The sequence below is a fragment of the Apodemus sylvaticus genome, chromosome 21 (genome assembly GCF_947179515.1).
Source record: "Apodemus sylvaticus chromosome 21, mApoSyl1.1, whole genome shotgun sequence".
Taxonomy (NCBI): Eukaryota; Metazoa; Chordata; class Mammalia; order Rodentia; family Muridae; genus Apodemus; species Apodemus sylvaticus.
This window is the reverse complement of record NC_067492.1, coordinates 48,441,458-48,466,438: the sequence shown is the minus strand read 5'-3', so window position 1 is coordinate 48,466,438 and position 24,981 is coordinate 48,441,458. Positions and strand designations below refer to the sequence as shown.

Sequence of the window (24,981 nt, the reverse complement as noted above, 5' to 3'; positions counted from 1 at the left end):
TGTAAGACGCAATGGGAGTGGATCTGAGGCCTTCAGGACAAGACAGCACTCATTTAGAGGGTTTCAAGCAATAGTGAACTGATCCTTGATCTTGTTATAGGGGCATGAAATTGACAGCAACTGTGAAACAAAGCTTACTAAGTCCTACTAACACTGAACACAGTGTAATGATCAGGACTTTGAAATGCATAAACTGCTGGACTTTATCACAGACATAAATCATTCCCTCATGAAACATCAGACAGAAGTTAATCAAAAACTCATGCCAGCATCAACTGCAACCAGACTAAACTGAAGCTTGCTGGCCTGCTTTTCTTATTATTATATGCTACTTGTGGTTTTGAAATACAAAAAATACAGTGGTTGACCATCATAAATAAAAATGAATTTACCCTATAGTACATGGTAAATTAAAACCTCCCCCACATGTACATGGGCTAAGACAGTCACAACGATCTCACCTGTTTCATGTGCCTTTCCCCAAGTCCCATTACTGAGGCAGGGTTTCTACTTCTCTCCTCAAATCAGCACCAAGCCCTGTCCACATGTGAGTAGTTATGCCTGAAAATCTGTGTGAGTTCCAAGGTTAGGATTGAAAATGTCTGTCCTCTCTGTTCATTCTACTGGCATACAACAAAATTCAGTGGAGACAATAATGATTGAAACTGTATAGACGTTCATACCTGCCACCCCAAGAGTCCAGATGAAAATAAAAATAAATCATGGAATCAACCAACAAAACTATGAGGAATAACAAAGTTTTTCTAAAATCACTCTCTGTGACCTGAACTGAGCATTTATATGTACAAATCTAATGAACGATAGAATTTATCAACTTATGTGAAATGAAATATTGTCTTTTAAAATTTCGAGTTTGTATTTGGAGAAAATTTGAGCTCTATAGAAATCTCTTGTAAAAGCAACCTGTCTTGGCTAACCTTGCAACTAATAAAATCATGTCAATGAAATATATTTAATCTCTAATATCTATGTAATCAAGAAAACAAGATGGACTCCTTACTCATGGCTAGTTTAAGAAATTCCTTAGTTAGAAAGGACAGAATACCAGAACTCAGATTTTCTTTATTTAAATATTATCTAAGATGTAGATCTTGCTTTGGTCAGGATTTAAAAGAATTTAACAATATCCTTTCCCATAAACCTAATCATCACAAAGTGTTGGTGTCAAACTCTGTTTCCTAAAGCCTGTACAATTAATTCTGTCTCATACCATAAAACTCTTATAAATCAAAGCTATCACTCTTTGTTCTTGCAATACGAAGGAAGTCAAGAATTATTCTCCATTAATTCCATAAACCTACAAAATTAGGAATTTTCTGATATTCTATTAAAATAAAATCAACATTTAAAAAGTATGGATTTTGTTGAACCTAATTTTATAGTTGATAGACACCTTTAAAAGATGCTTCATGGTGCTGACAAGTTAAGGATAATTGAGAGTCTTCTTCTGGACAGCCGTAGTGAGAGAATCCAGCAGTGGCTGTTGGATGTTCATTCCTAAATGGGACATCTACATCACACCCACCAATGCCCAGGGATGGTACCCAAGATGGAAAGGCTGTAAAAGCCAGACCTAAGGAAGGAATGCTGAGAATGGTGGTGTCCTCTGGACATGGTCTGCCTGCTGCTCTCATGGACACATAGTGTCTGTGGCTGTGCGCACAAGAAAGGCATGCAAGCAGAAACATGGCTGGTTGAGATGAAAAAGGCCTGTGTGAGTAAGAAGGGCAAAAGTAAAATTATCTCCTCAGACACAGCACTCTCATCTTATAACTCTCCATCTCTCCTAAAGCCAACAGAATACAGACATTGATGGCCCAGGAGTACCCTAGGCTGGAGAACTCTTTGTTCTCAGATCAACCTTTCTAATCTACCTCATGACCATGATTCTGGAAGCCACACAGCCTGAACTAAGCGCATCTTGCCATTGTATCCATGCAACTGTCTCTTGTACATACTTTGCTTATGCTGTGTGCTCCTGATGGTGGGTTTCAACCAGCATCTCTTAGTCAAGTAATACCTGTAATAGGTTCAGGTCCTCTTGATCGTCCTTGACTCTAATGAACTTTCAAAGTCCTGCTCAATTATGCATCTGTATTTCCAGGTTCATTTCCATTTAGCTTCCAACAGGAAGACACTTGTGTCCCTCACTTTGGATATAAGAATAATGGTGCCACACCCTCTTTGCATTTTGCATCTTCAAATATAAAAATCAGAACATCTTGCTATCAATGATGACATGAACAATAGGTGAGCATTATCAAGACCTCTAATCTCATCTGTTTATTTGTTACTAATTTTTTGTATCAGTAATTTTGCTAGGAAACATTATTATCATGTTAAATATAATAAAGCTGAGGTACAAAGAAGTTGCATATTGTCTTAGACTATTGCTGTGATAAAACGCCATAACCCAGGCAACGGGGAAGAAAATATTTATTTTGCTTACATTTCCATACCACAGTTCATCACTGAAGAAAGTCAGGACAAGAACTCAAAAAGGGCAGGAACCTAAAGGGCAGGAAATGATACGGAGGGCCATGGAGGGGTGCTGCTTACTGGCTTGCTCCCCATGGCTTGCTCAGCCTGCCTTCCTATAGAACCCAGGACCACCAGCTCCGGAGTGACCCCACCCATGATGGGCTGAGCCCTCCCCCATCAACTAATTAAGAAAATGCTCCGCAGGCTTGCCTACAGCCCTATTTCATTTCAATCAGGGATCCTTCCTCCCAGATGACCTTAGCTTGTTGACACAAAACTGGCCAGCAGACATCTTACTGCAAGATCGCCCAGATTATAGCGGCACCAGAACAGAAAGTCATGAAGCCACTTTTAAGAATTAAACCAGGGTCAGCTCCAATGGTAACAGTCCCCCACAATGTAGGCTAGGCTTCCTAAAGATGCTACCTTGGAGATGAAAGTTACTCTAAATCTGGTTTTTTTTCCATATGAAGAGAAGAAATTTTTCACTGAGGACTCACTATGAGGATAACGTACATTCTGGTGTTCTTCCAGGAGAGGGGGATAACAAAGGAAACCAAAGCAGAAGCCAGCATGCATAGACTAACTTCTCATCTCAAAGCTGGTACCCATGGGAAGTGGGCTGAGCATCATCGGTAGTGAACTAAGTACTCTGTATCCAGAATTATCAGCAAGAAAGCCATCCCAGTCTGGAAGCAACCAGATGTGACCCCGTGATAAGGATGAACGTTAGTCAGGCAAAGAAGGACTGAGTTAACAGACACAAATCTCCTCTCCGGAAGATGAAGAGGTTTCTGCCAAAACTCACTAGGAACATGAAAGAGACCTGAGGAATTCGTACTGGAGCAGCAGTTGCAAGATTGCCTAAAGGAAGCTGTACCCAGCCAGCATGTCAGAGAAAATGTAGCCATGCAGCCTGGGAGACAGACGGGGTCAGGGGAGCACCAGTGTGTCCTCACAAAAAGCCCTGCATTCGTAAAACAAGGGTATGCATATGTTGTAGTTCATGTGACATTAATGCAGGAGCATTAATAAAATTACAAAATGGTGTTAACACAATTACATAATATGTATTAATAAAGAGAATGTGTTCACTCTACAATCATGCAGTGCTCAAATTATATTTCTGATGAAGTAAGCTTTACTAACTGTGACAATAGCAGAACTTTACGTCCCATAATAAAAATGTTAGCAATACCAGACTACAGAATAGTAACAAAGCCTGTTGTACCAGATGAAGAGATTAAATAAGTAAGGTCTGTAAGGGTTGACGGTAATGATGATAATTCACATATCAGTGCAGATCTGAGTAACCCCCAGAGTGTTCTAACAGTGTGTTCTATGCATTTTAAGATTAAGAGAAAAATAAACACATTCACATTATCAAGCACTCCTAGAGGATTTTACAAAAAGGGCCAAGCGTTTCAAAAACTCAGTGTTTGATTCAACTCCACCCTTCCTTCCTCCAACGGAAGAAACAGAGCCCTCAAAAGCAGAAGACCAGCTTGTTCCTTCATTTTTCCCCCCTGACTGGACACATGCATCCTTTTTAAAAAGACGCATAGGCTGTGAGAACGCAGCAGGAGTAAGTTAACCATGGGTGCACAGACAGACGTCCTCCTCACAGTGAGTCAGGCAGCCGTGCCGTCACACTTCATCCCTTCTACATTCCCATCTCAAGAGATAATGAGACATACACTATGGCTTTTCCTTGCAAGCATCTGCTACAAGTGCTGTGAAAGCAATGTTGCAGGCTGTGGACTGTTCCCGTGCCTAGGACATTTATGAGACACATCTGATAACAGTCTCCATTTTACAAGTAAAAAATAAGAGCACAGGAAGCTTGTAGGAGGTTGCAATAAAACTACTAAATGGCAAATCTGGGATCTAAATTCTGCTCGGTTCAATACTAAATACACAGAGGTTTATGCAAATATAGCCTATTAACACCACTATTAACAAGGAGAAAATACAATAGCCATGACTTCTATAATTATGCAATTGACAATGCTCAACAAACACCAGAGGTGCCACAAAGACTAACATGTCAGCATCTATTAGACATGTTGGGGGAAATGTCAATAATAAATAACAGCTATATAACAAATAACTTTCTTACATATTATTCTATATCCCAGCATTATGCAGGAGAAGCAGATTATACAGTTTTAGGAATGATTATAATAATGAACAGATCAGCATTACACAGAGAAAACAAGTGTAGATTGGAAGACAGATATGCAGTTAAATAATGTCAAGTGTGGACTTAATCCTTAAAATGGAAATACTACACATTACAAAAATGTCACTTTTTTCCCCAAATTATTTCCTAAGAAATGAAATTGAAAGCAAAGTTCACATACAAGAGCTGATTAAGGAAGTGAAATCGCCCCTGTGTTTCTAAGTTCATCTAGAAAATAATCCACTGGTACAGACATTATTTAAATAGTAAAAGAACAGAGAGGAAGCAGACAGACTGGAGCTTACAGTCCACTAGTTTATGAAAAGAAAATGGTTCACGAGTGCTAAAATAAGTCTGTCTGTGAAACCTTCTAACTGTGCGTCTTGAAGCAGCAGGTTAGCAGAACCACTTAGCAGAGCACATGAAGCAATCAACCCACTTTTTCAGAGAAAGCATAGAGTCTCAGCTTATAACATGTTACAAACTGCAAACTGCAGATTTTTAAAACAAAGCTATCCACAGAAAATATATCTGATTTCTTGCTAGAGATATAGATTTGATATTTTTAATTCAAAAACAGGAGAACAGCATATTTGATGGACATAAATTCATTAAGTTCTATACATTAATACATAATGAAATTATAAGATTAATAGCTTTTATAAAGTAAAATAAATATATTAGCATATAGCTCTTTAATATAGGAAGTGATTATAAAAAATTAAGAACCTTTTCATATTTTTCTATTGCTAATTATAAAAGAAATTGGGCAGATAGTTTAAAAATATGAAAAAACAAACAGTAAATGAATATACCATGGAACTCAGTCTCTATGGTATTGAAGAGTGATGCCATTTTTATATTTTACAAAGTTGACAAAAGCTAAAGCTTTGTGAGGCAATGGAATAGGCTCAGTGGGTAGAGTGACTTGTGACCTGCCAAGACCCGTGGCTTGAGGTCCACACTGGGAACTCCCATGGAGAAACGGGAGAAAAAGTTATACTCTATTCTCCACACTTGTGCACCACCCCATCCTGACTCTAATAATAAATTAAAAGCGCAAATTTTAAAGTTCCTAATTTGTTTTCTCCTTCAGTTTTCTATAGAGGCCACATATGGATGTGACTGAAGATGCAGGCAAGGTACTATGATTCTTACCTCCAAACCTAGAACACGAAAGGTAAAGGCAGGAAGGTCAGGGGCCAGGCCCAGTCTCTCTAAAGAGGTCACTTACTTGAGCTATCCAGAGCATTTCAGCTCTGCACTGAAAGAGGTAAACGGTGGGAATAAAAGAAACAAGAAACACGCTCTGAAACGATACTCATGAAAATGGCCCTCCAAAGCCTGCCCATCAAATGCTTTCTGCTCTACCCTGGTCATTAGGCAGAGCCTCCCAACAGTTCTTGTCCATCCTGAAAAATCTCCCTGTAGAATACAAGTATGTTCAGGGCATAGACATTCAATCCATCATTTCGTCAATAAATATTAAATAACAAGTAGCATTTTATGTCTCCTTGAATATCTATTGATGAGGTAAAGTCCCATTTATATTTCTTTTTATGCAAAATGTCTGTTCATGTTCTTTTTCCACACCTGGCCTTGGACCCATCCTTCTCTATCCACTTCCCCACAGTTTTCATTAGAGAAAAAAAAATCCCTACCTGTCTCCTCCAACCCCCGTTCACCAGTTTCAGTTTCAGTTTCTCCAGATTGTTCTTTTTCCCAGCCCAGGGGGGGTTTACATAGTGAGTCAGGTTTATGTTTTTAAAGATGCCTGTTTTAGATGTTGGAATTTTCCAATGAGATGCTTTGGGGAGTTTCTAAGTAACAAGTCATCAAAATGGAAGACCGTTTTTTGTTTTGTTTTGTTTTGTTTTGTTTTGCTTTGGTTTGGTTTTTTTATTTTTTTATTTATTTATTTATTTATTTTTTGAGTGCTAGCTCACCCTCTTGTCGGCATCGATAATTGAGCTGGTCCAACATCACCAGGATACACGTCATTTGTATCTTTATCAGAACTGCCTCTAGCATTTTGTCATTAGCTATGTCATGCTGTCTGGGCTACAGCTGTGTATATATGCATTCAAATTCAATGTGTATAAGATGTCTATCTCTTACTTTGTTGACTCACCGTTATTGTGTATGAATTTGGGCATATACGTATCATGTGCCTATGTACGTGTGCCTATGGATGTGTATATGTGGGTATGCAGCTACACATACAAGTGTGTGAGTGTGTGCATGGAGGTCAGAGGTCAACATCTAGTGTTTCGTTTGATGTGTCTCCACCCACTTTTTTGAGGCAGCATCCTTCTGAAACTGCAGCTCATTGCTTCATCAAGGCTGAGTAGTTAAGGAGCTCTGAGACTCTCCTAGCTCAGCCCAGTGCTGGAGTTACCAATGTGAAGCACTGAACCCAGCTCTAAATAGGTGCTAGCTATCCAAACATGGATCCTCACATCTGTGCATCAAGAACGTTACCTAATGAGCCTTCTTACCAGCCCTGAGTTATCATTATTTTTAAACATGGGTAAAGACTATTGACTATTTTTCAACTAAATTTATCCATCTGTGGGCATTTGTATATTATTTCCCTTTGGCTTCTAGGATATGATGAATTATTTTTAGACAATAAGCTTTAATTTCTAGGATAAATCTTAATTGAACATAATATGTTATTCTTTCCATGAACATCTAGATTACTTTTAATATACTAGCATGTTTTGAAATTATGTTCATAAGTCAATAAGCTAGGGTATCCATCACAATATTAATGTGAAGCAACATTAACTCAAATAGCCGTATTTGGAAAATGGTGTAGGATTTCCTTGGCTTAAGAAGGCCAGCTTATCAGGGAAGGCAACACAATGCAAAGTATTGTTTTAAAATTCAAGGCTTTGAGGTAGGAAGGAGAAGCAGTCAAATGCAAGATCACCTCGGACACTTCCTAAACATTTCTTTTAAAATCCAATGTAACAGAAAGTAGAAAATTTCAGCACATGTGGTATAGGCCCAGGACTAATTCCAGACATTGGTCCAGCTGATTCATGTGACACATGGCATTCAGCAATGGCACAGCTCATCAACACAGGCACAGCTCCCGCCATGCCCAAGCCCTCCGAGAACATTACCAAAACCAAGCATATCTTGTGTCATCAAGAAAGCCATTACAAAATTTGACAGAAATCCTTGGTGTGAAAAATGCAAGGAAAAAAATGGTATAAGAACTTTTCAATTGCTTGAAAATGAGGCAACACAGGTTTAAATAGTCTGTGGAAGAGCATCGATGTCCCAAAGACATCTGAAGAGCAGTAAAGACAATATGATGTTATCTTTAAACATGGAAGCATTTACATAAGTGAACTTCCAGGAAAGCCAGAGATTTTAAACTGGGAAAATAAGAGGAAACAGGAAAGTCTGCCCAGAGAAGGGTTGCAGAGTAAACATTCCCGGTGCAGAGAGCCAAGCAAACTGCACTGTAAGGAGTTACAGACAAAGAAAGGGGAAGAAAGTTCTGGTAACTTCTGCCTTGTGAATCAGAACTGAGCAGCAGCATTTTAAGTTTCCATGGGAAAAAGGAAACAGTTCAGACAAGTGCCAGAATGTGACCATTTGCATGGATGTGATGACGTTCACTGGCACTTGGGTGCCAGTCTGTCAACTCCAGCTTCACTGTGCGACGATGCCACCCAGAGACATGCCATTACCTTCCCATGCCTTTATCTGTTGTAAGTGAGCTCTAGGATGCCCAGACCATGCACAGCCTTCTCTCCTTCTTCCAGGAAGTGTTGCTGTTCAGATTAACTTTTCAGGCAGCAGGGCTCGTTGCCTCTCAGAATACTTGGTTGATGGTGGTTCACCATTACCAGTGGGTTTCTGCCATGCCCCTCTATTCCCTCTACCCCAAGGGAGGTTCTTACACAAAGATTGTTAGCCTCCGTTGCTTGTCCTACAAAGGCTACAGTCTGGATTTCACAGTATCTTTTACATTCCTCGAGCTTTGCTATAGAATTATGAGTACCCCACCCCCTCCCAGTCCCTGACACCAGGTTCAACCTCTTTATTCTCTGTATGGTTTCCTGAAAGATGGTTATTTTAAATTAAGTAGTAGATTAGTCAAAACAATTGTATTTCCTTACCTTTGCTAGTTTCCCAATAATCATACAGAGAGACTAAGATTTATTAAAATTGCCTTAAGCCAAATACTGAGCAATCATTACTCCATTCTAAATCTCCAGGCTAGTCAGGCTTCCTCCCAGACAACAGTCCCATTTTGTTTGCATTGACTTAAACTTTTTGATTCATCTGTCTTCTCCTGATGTTTTTATCAACCTGTCCTTAAGGTTCCCTCCTTCCCTTTCTGGTTCTTTCTTCACCCCTTCTAGAATCAGAAATCCCACCTCATTCTCTCTAAAGCCCTGTATTGGCTCATTGGCTTTTATTGGCAAGGCAGAAAGTGAATGAGCACCAATGTTTATGCAAACTTGAGACAGAAGCTTCTAAGAATAAACATTAAAAAGCCATATCTGAATTGAAACAAGATATGAGGGCAAAGAAATCAACATTTGAATAACACAAGGATAACCTTTATGCAGTGCACAAAACATTATGCCTACAGCTTCCTGAAAGATATTTACATTTGGCATCAACTGTTGCCATCTTCTGTGTGGAACCAGAAGAGTTCCGGGAAGGTCAGCATTGGTGAACTGCCAGTGTTAGGAAGATTCACAGAGATGATCAAATCAGTGCTCACAAATTTTCTATAATAATACCTATAAGTTCTTATGTCTATGATGGCTACTCAGGCTGTCAGCTTGGCTGAATTGAGAAGATGCCCAGAAAACAGGGAATGTCTGTGCAGGGGAATTTGGAGAAAATTGCTTCCTGGGTGAATGAGCAGGGCAGACATGAACCCCAAGAGGTAGGACTGGCTGTGAGCAAACTGGACCACAAAAGTAGAAGCGGGAAGCCAGCTTTCATGTACACTCTCCATTTCTGGCCAAGTTCACTTATTTGTTGCTGTTGCCTATAGACATAAGACTCAAGCCTCTTTAATTATTGACCTTAGACTTGTACCAGAGCCTCTGTAGGGACTGCCAGGCCTCTGGTCTTGGAGCAGGGCTGCCCCTTGGCCCTTCTCTCATTCTGAGGCTTCTAGCTTTTCCAGTCTCGGCAGATTCAACTCTCCACTCTACAAGCAGTCACTGCAGGATTTCTCAGCCTCTCTGATGTCCTGAGTCAGCTCAATAAGTCCCCATTTGTAATAGCATGTACTTTTGGTTCTGTTTCTCTGGAGAAGCCTGAGTAAGATGCCCAAACTCCAAATTTTTTTCTAACAAAAAACTGTTAGAAATATGCAAAGTCATACACAAAAGAAATACATTCTGTTGAGTATATCCAATATCTACCCAAATTAAGGAAATCAATGATGGAGTTTAATATATTTAAACTGCATTACTATGTGCATGATATTATTTACCTCTAATGCCATAGGTAAAAATGCCATGATATGGTTTTAAGTTACAAAGCTACAAAGCAAATTTTTCATTCTTTTTTTAATGGAAAGTGTGTAGAAAACTAAGTCTAGAAAAAAATCAAATAATGAATTATCTGTTAGTCATTATGTAACTGGCAATATGTCTTCCACTTCACACTTCTATTTAGGCTTTACCCTTACTATAGTGAAAACACAGTTTTGAAAATCAGAAGGATAATAAGAAATATAATTGAAAGCTTTAGCCAAATAGAGTTTACCATGGATATCAGGACAACCAGAGCCTGTAGGCAGTGGTACCAGGCTGAAATACCAAAGGAGAAGGCATGACATGAAAACACATACAACAGAGACCTCTGAAGTAGAAATTCTTTGGAAATTCGCTTATGTCATATGATGTTTTGCTGGGGCAGACAGGTGAAAGGGTGTTTTGATGAAGCAGGCAAGTGAGAGGATGTTTTGCTGAAGGAGACACATGAGAGAGGACATGTGATGTTTAGGAAGAGTGTAAATATGGCCCCACAGACAATGGGGGGGGGCTCTGGCATTGGTTCACTATGCACTGCCTTGTTAGTCTTCACTGATGGTGCTCTTGTGTTGGTTCACCTTGCATCAAGTTGCTGATCTTTGCTCGTGGTAATTTCATAGTATCTCACGAAGAACTTCTCTTGATATTCTGGCACCTTCTTGCTGCATCAATGGACTTGGGCCATTTGGCAAAGCCTTGAGATTTCTTCTGGATTGAGCTGCTGTTGCTGATTCATGTTGGTATTTTGCTAGTAGACTGAACTGCCGATATCCTGACAATGAAGATTGGAATCATCCACAGAACTATTTCTAAACAGGTCCACGACCTATTTCCTATTAATCTTCCTTTCCCACTACCTCTGGTGGGTGGTGGGTTAGAAGAGAGGTTGAAGCAATAAAAACCCCTCGTTAAAGTAGGTCTCAAAAAAATTCTAAGCCTACAGACCCTGTATTTACATACCATATAAACACATTTTTCATTATACAAACATTTATTTTCAGGATGTAAAGAGCATGAAGAATTCTACAGGTGAGATGGACCAACAAGACTGTCACTGCAGCCCAGGCTTCTTGACTGTAGGCCTTGTGAAAATTCTCAGTTGCATGTCCAAAAGGAAAGCTTCTTTGGTGGCAAAAAAATCCTATTCAAATTGTGCTTCCTTGGGTCCGTAGGACAGTAAAGATCAAGGGTCACTAAGTGACAAATTTTACTTAATTGCCTGTGTTCTAGATGTAAAGTAAAAGAGATTCCTGAAGTCTCTAATTCTACTCAACCTAAATTTCTAGCCTTCCCTCACATTCCCCAGAAAAGCTATCACTGGTCATCATTCTATAGCCAGCTGAATGACCTGGTTTAAAGCATTCAAACAAAGGAAGCCAGAATCAAATTATTTAGGGAAGCCAAAAGAGTTGAAAATTTCATAAAGAATGTGAAGTTTTTCTTATGTCTTCAGGAGCCTTATTTGTTACTGGTTACTACAGGGTGGGACATTTCCTTTTAAGTTTTTTACATCCTTCAGGTGTAGTTTGAGTCAAAGAAAACTGCCACAATAGCTTATTAATCCTATAGTTTATCACAAGGAATTTTTTAAAAAATATTATGGTTATTTACTTTTAGCACTATCTCACAGTGACAGAGTAATTTGGGGCTACAGCAGTTTTGCTAAAAATGCCCCAACTTCTATAGCTTCAACATCCATATTTCCGTGTCTCTTCCTTGAGCCCCATTGCAACAACACCTAAATGTGTGTGTCTAAAGCATTAAGAACAAAGTGTTTCTTGAGTTCAGGGAATTTGCCACAAGATTTCTAGGAACCAGTTTCCTTTCAAGAAAGCCTGGAAGGCCACTAAGTAAATGTTTGCTTACAGTTAATCAGAGCCCAGGACATGTTCTTCACATTTTTTCTTTCAATTTTTATTATCTTTATAATTTTCCAACAACAAAATCAACTGAAGAAGATGGGAATTGCCTTCCTGTTCTGGATTCTTGTAAAATTATTCTTCTAAGAACTCAGTTCACAACTATAAACTCCCTTGCCTTTTCTACTGTCAATCTTGATCTGACCACACACTACAGAATTTTTTCTGAAGGTCACACAGAAATTACATCTGAGAATAACAATGAAAGACATGCATTTAGACACCAGAGCTTAGTGTTCTGGGTTTTTGTTTGGTTGATCAGTTTGGTTTGGTTTTGCTTTGCTTTTTTTTTTTTTTTTTTTTTTTTTAGCTCCCCACACAGAACCTGTCCAGTCAGTGTTCTCATATAGTTTGTAAATGTTGAAATTATTCATCAAACAATCAGACCTGTGCCAATTTCTAATTTGTTTGCATTAAAGTACTCACTGACAAAAGGGATCTCCGAATTACTTTTGTGTAAAGCATGAATATTCTCTTCCTTCAGATTTCCCAGTAACAGAGCAGAAAGTGAAGAACAGAATTTATTCGACACAGGTGCCAGAACCACCTGGTTTGGAAATTAAACTGCTGGGGACACTCATGTTCATCAAGGTTCCTACCAACCCGCATGACAGAGGATGACTGGTCTGTACAGAGAACGTCTACATCAGATGGCCTAAAATATTTCTGATCTGACTTCAGGTAAAAGTAAACAACCACCTCTGTTATGTGGCATAATTTCTGTTCTTTTAACTGTTGGTAAAACCTGCCTTTTCCTTCTCCACCAACATGCTCATTTTCTTTAAACATTGAGTGTAAACAATGGCACCTTGCTTGCCACGGCCTATTGACTGTTGGTCATATTACATTATTATTACATCATTGTTGCATGATACAGTTCCTAACGTTTGCTTACTTGGCCTCCTGCGGGCTGATTATCTGCTGACATGGGCTTCTGCGATCTTAAGGACTTCACCAGCATGGACCATGAAGGGGCACTGCTTTGAAGAGCTGGGGGGCCATGTGTCAAAGTGGATTCTGTAGGAGCAAAAGGAAAGGCGTAAAGAGATAAAATTCATACTGACTCCTTTTCTCAAAGTTATGTTTAAGTATGGACATGTTCATTCTGTGAAAGACTTGTGTGGAGAAAACTTGAAAATCTAGATCTGAATTGTTTTTAAAAAGTTCATGCCTAAGGGCTTCAGTTCCGCATAATATAATTGAAGCCCATGTTGACTGTAACTCTAATAATTATTCAAAGCAAATAGGATATCAAAGATAACTGTGGACTTTATATACAATTATAAAGTCTGAGCAAGAACATGGAAGTTAGTTGTATACCTCTATTCTAAGATGTTCTACTCAGGTACATAGAAATGTGTGTGTGTGTGTGTGTGTGTGTGTGTGTGTGTGTGTGTGTGTGTGTATTTGTATGTGTGAATGTGTGTGTATAATTGTGTGTATGTGTGTGTACATATGTATGTGTATATGTATGTATATGTTTGAATGTGTATGTATAAGTGTGTGTATAATTGTGTGTATGTGTGTGTACATATGTATGTGTATATGTATGTATATGTTTGAATGTGTATGTATAAGTGTGTGTATATATGTATGTGTGTGTGTCTGTGTGTAAGAGAGAGAGAGAGAGAGAGAGAGACAGAGATCATTTACAACAAATATCTGCTTTAAGGTGTTTGGTTATACTGTTGGAGAAGCTTAAAATAGCCTACTTCCTATTTTGCTTTCAAAAGTATACACTTTATGCTTTTCAAAAGAGTAAAATAATATTTTCTACTTTTTAAAATAATTAAGAAACATCTTACACACATTTCAGAAGGATTAATGATACTAAGAATATCCTGCTTATAGCTCTAATATTATCTTAGATAAGTTCTTCTGATCGTTGTTGGGGTTTTAGGAGTTTTGAATAAAAAAGAAGCAGCAGCATTGTGTTGCCTAAAATTCCCAAGTGAGTTTTTATAAGAGGGTTTAGATATTACCTCTCAGACTAAGTCATAGATAGGAGTGCTCTCTTGCTTGTTATTTAACATCAGCAACCTACTCCAAGACTTCGTCTCTGGTACACATAAGGAAGAGTGAATGCCAGGGATGAGAGGGAAAGGTAAAGATGGGAGTGCCATTCGAAGACATCCATCCTAGAGGATTAGCACTCTCACAAGATGCTAGCTTCTTCCTGCCCTTCTCTTTCCCACCTGTCTCCTTCTTTCCTTTCTATCCTACCATGAAAGAACATGGCAAGATGATAGCTATCTCTGGATCAGGAAAAATCATCTCTCACCAGAACACAAATCAGCTGGATTCTTATTCTTAAAATTCCCAGCATCCAGAATTGTAAGAAACAAACTCTCCCTGTTTAAACCATGCAGTCTCTAAAATTCTATTTAATACCCACAGCTGATTCATACAAATTATGCCGCATCCCCACAGTCCAGGAAAACTGATTTCCCTTAAATATACCTGTAGAAAGGAATAAAATAACGGGAAAAAAATGAAGGTTTTGTTTCCATTGTTTCCTAACAAAATCCTATGTGTTCTCACCAATGTCCTACTGAGGTTCCTGTTGGAACTGTGAACTGTGATTCCTGTTGCTGTAATACATACCATATGCAAAAACAACTTGGATTGGAAAGGATTTAATTCAGCCCTCAGTTTACAGTACATGGTGAAGGGAGGTTAGAGCAGGAACTAAACAGAGGTCATGGAGGGAAACTGTTTACTGATCTGTTCTCCATGTTATCCTCCAAGCTGACTTTTTTATACCACTGAGACTAGCTTCCCAGAGATTGCACCACCCACAGTGGCTGAGACCTCCCATATCAATCATTAATCAAGATGACACTATGGGGAATCTTCTGGAGCATTTTCTCAACAGGTGTTCCCTCTTCTCAGATGATCCTGGCTTCTGTCAAGTTGACAAAAAATCTAACAAGCTCAAGGAAACTATCATCGTCAGATTTGAATTGAAAGTGAGAAGTTCAGCCAGACAACCACTACAGGTCAGTGCAGGAGCACTGTTGAGGAGAACCTACACCTGTCCAGGAGGAGCATCCCAAACCAAGGTGCCCCCACCTAGACGTCTTTTTCAGTCCTTCTTAGCTGGTCCAGGAGAATTCATCCCCTTAGTCCTCTACAATCTCCTCCATCTCCAGCTTGAGGCAGTTAGAATCAGAAGGAAGCTAGAACGCATGCTACATGAACTGTAGTGTTTCCCCTACTGATCTACAGGTCTGACTTTAATTAGGGAATATGGTCATAAGACTCTCAGTATAAGACTAGATAAATAAATATAGTCACAAAGCTGTTCCCTACATAAAAATTAGAGAAAGTAATAAAAATTAAAAGTAGGGGAAAATAGACAACAACCCAAATAAAAGGCATAAAAAACACCTTGTAGATTTTGAAGTTTAAAATTGCAATTTGAATGTATCTATGGACTCAAGCACTAAGTGTGAGAAAATAATAGCAAATGTTAAAAGTATTAGACAGGGGAGGTTTAGTTGCTTTCATTACTCATTAATCAAGCAATAATAAAATATAGCTATGTTATCGTGTATAAAGGTACTTAGGCTACGTGGTGCTTGGTAAGATCATGACCATGTCACTTAGCACTCTGAAAACCTAACACTGTGTCTCATTCAGAGGAGATGAGAAATATGTTTAACTGAATCACCACCACTAGTAACCCCATTAAGACCCTTTACTTTGCTTTTTCTAGGGGGGGGAAAACAACTCTAGAAATAGTGAGCTATTTCTACTTTCTTTGAATGTATTTTCTGTGCCTAGAAAATAGCTCACTATTTCTAGAGTTGTTTAGGTTTTCCTGATCCTAACCTGGTGATCCACATCTTGAAAATATCCAGAGCTTTGCTGTAAAGCTGTGCACCGTAGCCACAAGCCCTACGTTACCATCTGAAAGTAAATGAAGGAAAAGAGAACAGAACTCCACTTCCTCACTGGAGTCAACCACATCTCCGGTGCTGAAAAGCTGAGGCACATGCAATTTTGAAACATGACTTAGCCACCAGCTAGCAATACCACAGCGAGCATGAGTCAACTCAAGATATTTTCACCCGTGGAATTGCAAAAGTGGTAATATCCACCTCACAGGATGATTGTGCAATTCAGTAGCTCATTCGTGTAAGCTGCATAAAACAGGCTATGGCACATAGAGAAGGTTCAAAACTTCTGTTGTACACATAGTATAATTTTATGTTTCTATTTGATTTTTACTGCTACTGGTGATTGGTTGACTGTGACATAAACTATTTACCAGATCTAAGAGCGGGAGGTGTGTACCTGAAAAGGTGATGGTCTATGTGAGGGGACACAGTTCTAGACAGGGCTTTTAAATTCTGAAGAAAGCTGTCAAAGATCATGAGGAGATGGGCAAAGCTGCCCAGCAGAACAGGAGGTGAGGTTTTCAGAAGTATGGAGTTTGAGGGAAGTTTTAAAGAGCGTAGGCATTGCAGAGGTAGAAGACGGAGAGTAGAGAAGATGTCAGAGGAATCAGGCCATGTTGATGGAACGTGATGGGGGCAGGGCAGGAAGAAGCTCTGTAGTATTTCCTCCTTGCAATCATATACTTTCTTTCCATCCCATAGACCAATCCATATCTTGTTTTTTGTAGGTTGCAGCACCAAAATAGTCTAGCTAGGCTTGACTTTGATAGTGATCACTTCTGTGATCCTTCATTCCTTCTCCGTGTTATCTTTATATGATAAAGGTATTGTACATGTATACCGCTTTTAAATTGTAGAAATAGATATGGAAATCTGTTTCCTGAACCTTGGGGATTGGCTGTTAAAGATTAAACTACCTCCTCCAGTCCAGAGAAATGTAATAAACACAAAAGGTCTCCAGTTATGCATTTAAAATAAAGGCTCTGCTTTTGATTCCTTGTGGTATTGATATAAAAAGATCCATATAAAACGTCTTCTTCCTTATAAAAATCAGCAAATCATCACTAAACAATTTTCCAGTGCTGCCACTGGAGATAATTGTTTAACTACTAAAGTGCATGCTATGGTTCATAGCAGTCACTCTGATTCCAATCACAGCGTGATCACTCAGCAGGGCCACAGAAGACACACCCCATCTGTTTGTCTCAGGAAATATTGCATGACAACTATAATGACAAGTACCTGCTATCACCTGCTGATAACACCCCGTCAGAAGAAAGGACACCCTAATGACACAGCTCAGCTCCTACTGGCAAATGACCAGATTCAAATATTTCTATTGCCTCCTGTAGAATTGAGCAGCATGATTACCACAGTCCTTAGGAATAATGCCATCAAATAAAGCAACCTAGTACAAAGTGGTTATTTTGTTGAATACTGGTATACTTTTGGCCACAAAATCCCTTGGGGTTTATTCTGTCTACAGACAGTCTCGCCAGCAGTGACTGCCATTCTTCTTTGCTTTAATTATTCTTGCTGATGAGACCTTAGACATCACTTATTTTGGATACTTGGCCTTTTGTGCAACATAGTGGTTTGCACTGTATATGTCAATCGACAGAGTAGTAACAGATTCCTGGAGTGATCCCAGGCATCATTTGTCTACAGCATTGCTTGATGGGCCCTTCCTGACAAGGGAACGCTTCTAGCAGCAATCCAACAGCTTGCTGAAATGCTAAGATCCAGGCTGTTTCTATTAACCAAGTTTATTTACCAGCTGGCATTACAAACTTCAGAGCTCCTGGGCGATGAATGTGGCAACTGTTTTCCCTCTCACTGGCCAACTCAGCAGATAGTATCCACACTCTCAGTTGTCATTCTTTTTTCTTCTATAGGGGTTATGTGTAATTATTTCAAGGAGAGCCCATAGAGCCCTGCCCCCCCCAAGACAAGAGACTCATTTTTTAATTATATCTTCTTTCCATTGACCTCATCAACTACTATTCATTCAAATAGTCATCAGAAGGCCAACTATTACTCTGGTAAAGTAGTATCCATCAATCCACTACTAAGGATGGTCATTTTTACTTTCTTAATTTTTTATTTTTTTTCCACTGATTTATATTACTTTGCTTATCCTCTAAAGATTCAGTATCAACAAAGTGGGTTTCCTAGATAACAGCCAATACTGTGCCATTCCTTGTGAAATCAAGTTTGCTGTGCTCTCAGGATTTGACTTGTTGAGGGAGAAACTGAAGGATCTGGCAGATAGACATCGATAACTTGCTTCTTGCATCAGGACAATCTCTACATATGGAAGGCTGCCATGCTACGTGACTAAAGTACTGAAAAACATACCCTTTAACACACACACACACACACACACACACACACACACGTTAAGAACAAAGACACATTAAAAGGCTTTGCTGTAACTTAGGACTTAAAGTATCCTAAAAGGCTCATATGACCCAGGTGTGGTCTCCTGTGCAAATGGTGTTTGGAGGCAGAGTTTTGGGGAAGTACTTGCATCATGGAGGCCCTAGCTTCAGAAATAGATTATTCTATTGGTATCAGTCTTTGAATAGGTTGTGCGGAGGTGGTAGAGCTGGGTCCTAGTTAGGGGAAGTAAGTGCTGAGGGAACGCCTTGAAAAGATAAATCAACCCCTTCCCTTTATATTATGCTATCTGCCCACGAGCACCCTGATTTGAACCTTTGCTCTCTGACTTGTTTCTATCATGCACTGCCTCACTACAGGCTGAGAGACACTGGAGTCATGGACTTTAACCTAAACTGTGAATCAAAGTAAATTATTCCTACTTTCCCCCCTGCACTGTTTGTCATATTAACACCAACTATAAAAAAATAACATGGTCTTATAGAATATATATCCCATGTAAAACATAACTGAAATCATCTCCATGTAAGCACAGGCCATAGCCTTCTAAGTGAGTAACATTCAGTATACCCCTAACATCTTCTAACAAGAATTTGTTTCTACAAAGAGAGAATCTCTGTCTTTGGATTGTTGTCTGAACAATGGTAGAGGATTCACCATCTTCTATTTTATTCTCATGCATGCTACCATGTTCCCATTGAATTGCTAAAACCAGAGTAGCTTGTATCACACTGAAGCTGAAGAATTTGTTATAAAATCTGAATCCTCATCCACTTCATCAGAACTGTGAAGGATATGGGAAACCAAGAAACAGGAATACATATTTTAGTTCTGTCTTCAAATAGCTTCATGACCTTAGACAATTTATCTCTGAAACATAGAAATTATATTGGAGGTGACTCTAATTCAGTGTTGAAGTACAATATATAAGGCCACAGTTGACTACCATAGCATATATTGCCAAATCTTTTCTTTCTTCAGAATATCAAATTTAGCAGCCCCAGAATTTGGTCTAATCATCTTTTTTTATTTTTCAGAAGAGAAAGCACATAGAAATTAAATGCACCGTTTAGATTTACACAGTGAGATATAGTTTGAGTTCAACAATGTATTTTGGGACCCCCTGTAGGGCCATTTCTGATGCTAAGGTGCCATTCCCCAATTGGTTCTTGATCTGTCAGTAAAGAAGCCTTGAGCCAATTGCTGGGGGTTGGAGAGGGGAAGGAATAGACAGAATGTCCAGGTCCCTGGAGGAAAAGAGACAGGTGCAAGGTAAGAGGAGAATTTGTCAGGTTTTGGAAAGAGAAAAGCTAAGTAGCAATGTAAGGTCTCCGGAGGAGTGGCAGTCTGTGGCCGCTCCCATAGGTGGGTGGTCAGGTGCGTTTAACAGGGACTAGATGTATCTGAGTCACTAAAGTTTAGGGCAGGTGGGATGTGCAGATATAAGAATATTAATAAGGGTGTGCTTTTCCAGCTGGAAAAGAGTGGTGCCCAGCAATTGTGCCAAAAGGCAAGTTGAAAATGAGCAACCTATGTGTGTGTGGGGGGGGGGGGGGTGGAGGTCGGGGGTGGGGTGTTGTGTCCTTTGTCTATGGATTCAAAGGAAACTGGATCAGGGCTGGTAATGCAGTCTGTTCCCAGAGCTTAGGCGAGATAGGGAAAGCTACATGCAACACCCCCTTCCCCAACACACACATTAGTTATCCACTAGGCTACCAAGAATATGTGATTATGCTGCCCATACTAACTTCAGTTCCAAGATGAAAGTAACTTGTTCTGATTAAGTAGGGTTGTGATGGTTCCTGTTGCAACTCCACATGGATTGATTACATTAAAAGGTATAGTTATTAGTAGATTTTGAGTTGCTGTTTTACATCTTAGAATTAGCTGTCCTACAGCATCACCACTATGATTCAAAAATGCTGCTACACTGCTGTGAATCCAATCTATTGTTCGCAAGTAGCGAGCTTAAGGATCAGAACCAGCCACTGCTTCAGAGTAATTCTTCTTATTCTTATCCACAATAGCTCAGCTATCCCACTTCCTCCTTGACACTTTTGCTAACAGCACTATCCTCTCCTTTTTGCACTATCTGGAACACCGTAAGTATCCTGTCTAAACATGCTCTGATCATTGTCTTCAGCACTTCCTTTAAGGTTGAACCAATGTTCTATCCTCATCAGGGCCCAAGAACATTTCTTCACATTTCTGTATTAAATTCAATTTTTACTATACTTTTGTTATACCTTTTTATGCATATAGTTTTCCAACTCTAAAAGGCCACATTCATCCTTTCTTTCATCCTTACCCCCTTTGGAGTTTAACATTCGCTTCTTTTTTTTCTTTTCATTACTAAGACTGTACTTACAGGTTTTTTTGTTTGAGTCATCTATTCATTCCTCAAACTACAATTTGTCATGGAGAATTGTTGCGTCCCTGTGGGGGAAGTTATATGATCTATTTTACTAATGTATTATGCTAGCTAATAATAATTCATCATTGAAAAATACCATAATTTTGCATCTCTCTGGTAAACTTGCTGAACTCTCTTAGTTTCAATAATTTGTAGTTTTACACAGCTTTCATCTATAAATTATGGAATTATGGAATTTTACGTTCTTTTAGTTACATTTTTATACTTGCTACTGATTATTACCAGTGAGAACTACTAACAAATAATAGTTTTCATATGAAGAATGCAGAGTCTAAGGTGAGACTGGAATTCAAACCCCATTTCTATCACCTTCTAACTGACAGCATTAAACAGTCTATTTGAGTCATGGTGCTCCAGTGAATGAATATGAAATTAGTTTGGGAGAAACGATTAAGTTAAAGTCTTTAGCACTTCAGAAGAAGAAGAAATGTACAGAAGTATTTACCAACTAGAGTTAAGAATCAAAGATTTATGACCCAGTTTGAAGGTTTATAGAACTATCCCCTTAGGTAGTCCACTAGATGAGACCACTGGATGAAATATGTGTCAGGGATAAGGACCAGACACAGAAGAGAAGGAGATTTTAGATGAAGCAGTATATTCTTAACAAGGTCAGCATGTCCTGATGCCTGTCCGTGAAGGAAAACAATGCATTTAAAGTCAATCATTCTACACCAAGTGTACTCAACTCTAGATAAACAGCTATTAACTGCCCCATTCGATAATACGTCTCTGGAGTTTCATGATTACTTCTGTCTGTCTCTCACATACCTTGACAAAGAACCATGCACAAAGAGAGGGATCAGTAAACAGGTACTATTGTTTAGCAGAATTCAAATACTGTTCTGTGCCATCAGCTAAAAGGTGATAGAAATGGGGTTTGAATTCAGGTCTCACTTTAGACTCTGCATTCTTCATATGAAAACTATTATTTGGTAGTAGTTCTAACTGGTAGTAATCAGTAGCTAGTCTTCCAGAACTAAAATCCATGGCTTGGAAGACCTAATTGGTAAATAACAGGGGCTGAGGTTGAAAAAGGCCAAGGTTAGTAAGATAAACACATTCATGGCAAGTCAAACAAGACTTCAGCAAAATTATGTCTCATGTTTCTTCACAAGCAACCACTAGGACATTGCTTTACAAGAGCTAACATCTAAAACTATAAAATACAGATTTGTAAATCATCATTGGACTCACACTGTGACATTATAATTCTAAGATGATATATTTAATCTTTTATATTCTTATGAGATGAGGCACTAGATAAATTGCATATCAACAGCATACCTAGTTTTACAAACTTCCCTTATCCTCTTCTGTTGAATTGTTTCTAAAATACTTGGCAGCAAGAATTAAGAAAACAAAAAGAGCCCTGTTTGAATGAATTTAGAGATTAGGGTTTGCCATATTTCAATTTCCTTTCATTTATGACAGCATTCTCTTTGTAATTGCAAATTTACCCACTCTATAATAAAAACTGGCATAAAATATTAAACAGTCCTGGGTTGGTTCTATTCTATATTCTATATTCTAAAACATTCACATTCCTAATAATGAATCCAAATATTCTGCCTGCATCCTGGGTCAAATTATGCTCCTAGGAGATTTTAGTTCACTCCTTGATCCTAAAAATAAGGAGTACACTGAGATTTCTCAAAAGCCATATGATCTGACCAGGGATAATTCATACTTATTAAAACTAGCTAAATAAGTTTTCTCAGACACGCAGTTTTCTTTACACTTGACAACAGGGTTGGCCTAGAGGCAACACAAATAACGTTTATAAAGCTCCATAATCTTGCAGGCAAGGCGACACGCATACAAGGATTCACTGCGTCCCTAATGTGAGCCCTTCTGACTCCATTATTGCAACTCTGAGTATTTTCCATGCCTGAGAATTTTCATGAATATGTCTCCATTAAACTGAGTATTACTGAAGCTTTTTTCCATACATATCATTCTGAATCAAAGAATTCAACAAATAAATAATAGACATTAATAAATCAATTATCCTGAAATTGATCTTCTTTCTTTCCCCAGTTGTTTTTTTATATCTGTGATGCATGTGACTAGTTGGTTGATGGGTTGGTTGATTGGTTGGGTGATTGGTTGGTTAGTTGGCTGGATAGCTGGCTTTTGGACACAAGCTATTACCAAGGTAGCCCAGGGTGACCATGAACTTAGCATACTTCTTCCTCCACCCACCAGTACTGCTTGGTGAGTTCACGAAGGTAGTATGCAGACAAATTTCTAAGAGCAAGACAGGAGACTGGGATAAAGTTTGCTTTTGCATAGGAACCTTCATACAGGACGTGACTTTTTAAAAACAGACATGTGAAGATAGGCTATTACAAACTTGATTGTATTTAACAACAACAGAGACGTAGAGAGGGTGTGAGGTGGTGGCTGTTGTTGGGTGTGCAATTTGAAGACTGGTGAAAACAGAAAGCTTCAATGTAAATGGGGTACTCAAGTCAAGCCCCAAAGGAGGAGGTAGAGGAGAGTGGACGCGTCTCAGATAAGAGAATTCTAGGCAAAGATAAAATAACAGCGAGTTCAAATGTTCTTGGGCCACACCGTAGAATGATGTTTAATAAGCAGAAACACTGTCTGTGTTAGTAAATCAGTGAACCAAGAAAAATGGGAATAGATGAGATATTAATCATATCAGTCATTGTAACTGAATTTGGATTTTACTTAAAGGAGAAATCAGAGGAAGATTCTGAAAAGAACAGTAGTACATCCCAAGTTTTCTTACAATGCTAAAATATAATTTCTAGAAGTAGCTAACATAAAGCAATGGATTCCAGCCTGTGAATATCCATGCCAGTCCACTTGTAAAAAAAAATTATGTCTATGTCCTCTGATCCTGAGTAGAGGATGGCCTTATGAGTCCTATTTCCCAGAAGAAGTATATGAGGATGGCAGTCAGAATTGAATGATCTGTAGGTAAGTGTCTAGGCATCAACAAATTTTCAAAGGAACACATGGTCTTGGGCAAAAATCAAATCTAGGGTTCATAAGAACAACCTATTCTCAGGTTATAGATTATATGACTTATGTATCTGAATCTCTCATTAAGACCTGAGAAAGTTTTAAGGTCATGTCTTGCAGATCTGGCCAGGTAGTCCAAAGGTTCTACAGCACCATATTTGTTCTTCTATAATGTTCAGATTCACAGACAAAGAAGAACCAGTCTTGGGGGTTGTTGGCGTATTGTCTCTTAATTGAATAAATATCAATAAAACGCAAAGGAAACCCCAATGTTTAAAAGATATTTAAAGTTAAAAGAAAGAAATAAAGAAACAAACAGAAACAACTACATAAAAGAATGTCTCTAACAGCAGGAAGTATACAACTTAATTGAAAATCATGTGTTCCTATGGAAAAAAGAGGAAGGGTCCAAGAAGAAGCCAATTATCCAAAAGGTGAAAATAAAGGACAAAAAAAACTTATCCTCTGGTGTTCACCACTAGAGTTGATGGTGTTAACCTGGAAGAGCAGAGCCTAAAAATGAGGCAGACAAAAGTCCCATGCATAGCCAACTTTATTCAGAGCATCAGACAATTTATACTCTGAGGGTTTAAAAAGAGTCACCTAAGTAAAGTGTCCAATCAAGAACAAGCCACAAGTGGTAAAAATATCTTTTTCCATAAAGACATATGAACGACAAGAGCTGAAGTAAACTCACACTTATCTGCTGCACCTGAGAGAAGAATGCAAAAACATTCTGAGAATAAGTCTGTGTTCTGAAGAAACTGAGGTCACAGGACACATGTCTTGTTTCCTTAGAGTTTTCTCACATGTGCTCAGAATTCTCCTCACAGAACTCTATTCTTGGACTGTGTTCTGACACCTCGGGAATAAATCTGAGCTTTTATAGGGCCTACTGTCTGCTTGGAGGGCAAAGAGAACTAAGGAAACATGCCTGACTGAGTTTTGAACTGCTAGGAACCAAGTGCTATCACTGCCCTCCTTTCTCATTTTTAAATGGCACTGTCTATTACAAATCTCTTGTTAATATCATCTCACTCTACACTGCAGGCAAGAGAAAGTAGTTGTATTTTTAGGCCAGAGACCTCGGCACTAAGGAAACAAATAGTACCAGAAAAATTGTAGC

The 24,981-nt window shown here is 38.8% G+C and overlaps 1 protein-coding gene across 11 annotated transcripts in view; it reads right to left on the bottom strand.

Annotated features, from left to right (window-relative positions):
* Il15 (interleukin 15) overlaps positions 1–24,981 on the bottom strand; it is a 59,095-nt gene that overhangs the window by 26,914 nt on the left and 7,200 nt on the right. For 7 of the 11 annotated variants that reach the window (XM_052166341.1, XM_052166340.1, XM_052166344.1 and 4 more), the window contains one exon: positions 13,021–13,142. The exons of 3 other annotated variants lie outside the window; for them this stretch is intronic. The gene's annotated coding sequence lies outside the window, so the exon portion shown is untranslated. Of the gene's footprint in view, positions 1–10,784; positions 10,979–13,020; positions 13,143–24,981 lie in introns of all 11 variants that reach the window. One more of the 11 variants, XM_052166343.1, reaches the window with a different exon arrangement.